Source organism: Lolium rigidum, chromosome 4 (genome assembly GCF_022539505.1).
Source record: "Lolium rigidum isolate FL_2022 chromosome 4, APGP_CSIRO_Lrig_0.1, whole genome shotgun sequence".
NCBI lineage: Eukaryota > Viridiplantae > Streptophyta > Magnoliopsida > Poales > Poaceae > Lolium > Lolium rigidum.
Window position 1 is genome coordinate 237200697 of NC_061511.1, and position 5156 is coordinate 237205852.

A 5156-nucleotide genomic window follows, 5' to 3' on the forward strand; every position below is an offset into this window, starting at 1 on the left:
GGAAGTTCAGATAGAGATAGATAGGAGTTCAGATGTATTTGTGATGATCCGATCGTAACTATAAGATCAGGATCATCCCTTCCTTTTCTCTCGTTTGTTGTAACCTTCCGTGTACTCATCCTCTCGCCGATGTTGGCATATAAATTAACACGCAACCGATGGAAGTCCCCATCGTTAAACCAAAACCCTCTAGCGATCATATGGTATCAGAGCCGACTTCCTAAAACACATCTACAGCCTCGCCGCTTCACCACCGTCGCCATGACGAACCCCTTAGCCGGTCTAGCCGTGAGCGAGAAGCTGACCAGATCCAACTACCTTCTCTAGCAGTCACAGGTTCTTCCGCCGATCCGTGGAGCCCGTCTGACGAGCTTCCTCGACACCAAGACGGATGCTCCGCTGGAAACCATCACCGTCGAAAAAGACGGCAAGCCGTCCCAGGAGGCCAACCCAGCCTACGACGCATGGGTGGCGACGGATCGGCGAGGTTCTATCGTTCCTGCTAAATACTCTCTCACCTGATATTCTCATCTCTGTTATTGGGATGGAAACAGCGGCAGATGTCTGGAGCGCGATCAAGTCCATGTTCGCCTCATAGTCCCGAACACGCATCTCCAATCTGCGCGTCGCACTGGCCAAAACAAAAAAGGAGAACATGACCACGGCCCAGTTCTTCACCAAGATGAAGGGCTTCGCTGATGAGCTCGCCGCAGCGGGCCGGCCAATCGATGAAGAAGAGCTCGTCGAGTATCTCCTTGCCGGCCTCGACGAATCCTACAACCCTGTCTTCGCCGCCATTGGGGTCAATGGAGCAGAAGATCTCACCGTGGGCGACCTGTACGCCCAGGTCTGCGCCTACGACAGCCGCATCGAGCTGCTTGGTGGTGACACCAGCGAAGGTTCCTCCGTCAACTCGGCGCAGCGCAGACATGGCGGACCGCGTGGACGTGGTGGACGCAGAGGAGGCCGGGGCTACAGCAGCCGTGGCCATGGCCGTCAGCAGCGCGGCGGCAATGGTGGTCGTCGTGGAGGAGGCTGATGTCTACGGGTGCTTCTATTCTTGTAGACAGTGTTGGGCCTCCAAGAGCAGAGGTTTGTAGAACAGCAGCAAGTTTCCCTTAAGTGGATCACCCAAGGTTTATCGAACTCAGGGAGGAAGAGGTCAAAGATATCCCTCTCATGCAACCCCGCAACCACAAAACAAGAAGTCTCTTGTGTCCCCAACACACCTAATAGGTGCACTAGTTCGGCGAAGAGATAGTGAAATACGGGTGGTATGAATGAATATGAGCGAGTAGTAACGGCGCCGGAAAATAGCTTGCTGGCGTGTAGTTGATGGTGGTAATATGGTAGCGGTAGTAACGCAAGTAAAACAAGTAAACAAGCAGCGATAGCGATATTTAGGAACAAGGCCTAGGGATTACACTTTCACTAGTGGACACTCTCAACATTGATCACATAACAGAATAGATAAATACATACTCTACACTCTTGTTGGCTGATGAACACATTGCGTAGGATTACACGAACCCTCAATGCCAGAGTTAACAAGCTCCACAATTCAATGTTCATATTTAAATAACCTTAGAGTGCATGAAAGATCAACACGACTAAACCAAGTACTAACAAAGCATGCACACTCGTCACCTTCACACTATGTAGGAGGAATAGATCACATCAATACTATCATAGCAATAGTTAACTTCACAATCTACAAGAGATCATGATCATAGCATACGCCAAGTACTAACACGAGATGCACACACTTGTCACCATTACACCGTGCGGGAGGAATAAACTACTTTAATAACATCACTAGAGTAGCACACGGATATATTGTGATACAAAACACATTGCAATCATAAAGAGATATAAATAAGCACTTCACTACGCCATTCATAACAGTGAATAAGTATTCCGTGAAATATAGCCTAAGAGACCCACACGGTGCACACACTTGTCACCTTTACACACGTGGGACAAGGAGTCTCCGGAGATCACATAAGTAAAATTCACTTGACTAGCATAACGACATCTAGATTACAAGCATCATCATATGAATCTCAATCATGTAAGGCAGCTCATGAGACTATTGTATTGAAGTACATAGGAGAGAGATGAACCACATAGCTACCGGTACAGCCCCGAGCCTCGATGGAGAACTACTCCCTCCTCATGGGAGACGAGCAGCGTTGATGGAGATGGCGGTGGTGTCGATGGAGGAGCCTTCCGGGGGCACTTCCCCGCCCCGGCGGCGTGCCGGAACAGAGACTCCTGTCCCCCAGATCTTGGCTTCGCGATGGCGGCGGCTCTGGAAGGTTTCTCGTACCGTGGCTTTTTTTTTATCGTGTTTTAGGTCTGGGACCTTTTTATAGGCGAAGAGGCGGCGTCAGAGGGTCAACGAGGCGGCGACACCATAGGGTGGCGCGGGCCACACCCAGGCCGCGCCGGCCTATGGTCTGGTGGGCCTGTGGCCCCCCTCTGGTCCTTCCCGGGTGTTCTGGAAGCTTCGTGGAAAAATAGGATGCTGGGTCTTGATTTCGTCCGATTCCGAGAATATTTCCTTACTAGGATTTCGGAACCAAAAAACAGCGAGAAAACGAGAGCCGGCCCTTCGGCATCTCGTCAATAGGTTAGTTCCGGAAAACGCATAATAATGACATAAAGTGTGCATAAAACATGTAGATATCATCAATAATGTGGCATGGAACATAAGAAATTATCGATACGTCGGAGACGTATCAGCATCCCCAAGCTTAGTTCTCGCTCGTCCCGAGCGAGTAAACGATAAACAAAGATAATTTCTGGAGTGACATGCCATCATAAACTTGATCATATTGTAAACATATGTAATGAATGCAGCGATCAAAACAATGGTAATGACATGAGTAAACAACTGAATCATAAAGCAATGACTTTTCATGAATAGCACTTTCAAGACAGGCATCAATAAGTCTTGCATAAGAGTTAACTCATAAAGCAATAATTTAAAGTAGAGGCATTGAAGCAACACAATGGAAGATTAAGTTTCAGCGGTTGCTTTCCACTTGTAACATGTATATCTCATGGATAATTGTCAATGCAAAGCAATATAACAAGTGCAATAAGCAAGTATGTAAGAATCAATGCACAGTTCACACAAGTGTTTGCTTCTTGAGGTGGAGAGAAATAGGTGAACTGACTCAACATAAAAGTAAAAGAAAGGTCCTTCAAAGAGGAAAGCATCGATTGCTATATTTGTGCTAGAGCTTTGGTTTTGAAAACATGAAACAATTTTGTCAACGGTAGTAATAAAGCATATGTATCATGTAAATTATATCTTATAAGTTGCAAGCCTCATGCATAGTATACTAATAGTGCCCGCACCTTGTCCTAATTAGCTTGGACTACCGGATCATCGCAATACACATGTTTTAACCAAGTGTCACAATGGGGTACCTCCATGCCGCCTGTACAAAGGTCTAAGGAGAAAGCTCGCATTTTGGATTTCTCGCTTTTGATTATTCTCAACTTAGACATCCAAACCGGGACAACATGGACAACGAGATAATGGACTCCTCTTTAATGCATAAGCATGTGGCAACAATTAGTGTTCTCATATGAGATTGAGGATATATGTCCAAAACTGAAACTTCCACCATGATTCATGGCTTTAGTTAGCGGCCCAATGTTCTTCTCTAACAATATGCATGCTCCAACCATTAAGGTGGTAGATCTCTCTTACTTCGGACAAGACGGACATGCATAGCAACTCACATGATATTCAACAAAGAGTTGATGGCGTCCCCGAAACATGGTTATCGCACAACAAGCAACTTAATAAGAGATAAAATGCATAAGTACATATTCAATACCACAATAGTTTTTAAGCTATTTGTCCCATGAGCTATATATTGTAAAGGCGAATGATGGACTTTTAAAGGTAGCACTCAAGCAATTTACTTTGGAATGGCGGAGAAATACCATGTAGTAGGTAGATATGGTGGACACAAATGGCATAGTGGTTGGCTCAAGGATTTTGGATGCATGAGAAGTATTCCCTCTCGATACAAGGTTTAGGCTAGCAAGGTTGTTTGAAACAAACACAAGGATGAACCGGTGCAGCAAAACTCACATAAAAGACATATTGTAAACATTATAAGACTCTACACCGTCTTCCTTGTTGTTCAAACTCTTTACTAGAAATTATCTAGACCTTAGAGAGACCAATTATGCAAACCAAATTTTATCAAGCTCTATGTATTTCTTCATTAATGGGTGCAAAGTATATGATGCAAGAGCTTAAACATGAGCACAACAATTGCCAAGTATCACATTATTTAATACATCATACCAATTACTACATGTAGCATTTTCCGTTTCCAACCATATAACAATTAACGAAGCAGTTTCAACCTTCGCCATGAAAATTAAAAGCTAAGAACACATGTGTTCATACGAACCAGCGGAGCGTGTCTCTCTCCCACACAATGAATGCTAGGATCCATTTATTCAAACAAAAACAAAAACAAACCGACGCTCCAAGCAAAGTACATAAGATGTGACGGAATAAAAATATAGTTTCGAGGGAGGAACCTGATAATGTTGTCGATGAAGAAGGGGATGCCTTGGGCATCCCCAAGCTTAGACGCTTGAGTCTTCTTAGAATATGCAGGGGTGAACCACCGGGGCATCCCCAAGCTTAGAGCTTTCACTCTCCTTGATCATATTGTATCATACTCCTCTCTTGATCCTTGAAAACTTCCTCCACACCAAACTCGAAACAACTCATTAGAGGGTTAGTGGACAATAAAAATTAACATGTTCAGAGGTGACACAATCATTCTTAACACTTCTGGACATTGCATAAAGTTACTGGACATTAATGGATCAAAGAAATTCATCCAACATAGCAAAAGAGGCAATGCGAAATAAAAGGCAGAATCTGTCAAAACAGAACAGTCCGTAAAGATGGATTTTATTGAGGCACCAGACTTGCTCAACTGAAAATGTCCAAATTGAATGAAAGTTGCGTACATATCTGAGGATCACGCACGTAAATTGGCTTAATTTTCTGAGCTACCTACAGGGAGGCAGGTCGAAATTCGTGACAGCAAAGAAATCTGAAACTGCGTAGTAATCCAAATCTAGTATTCACTTTACTATCAAAGACTTTA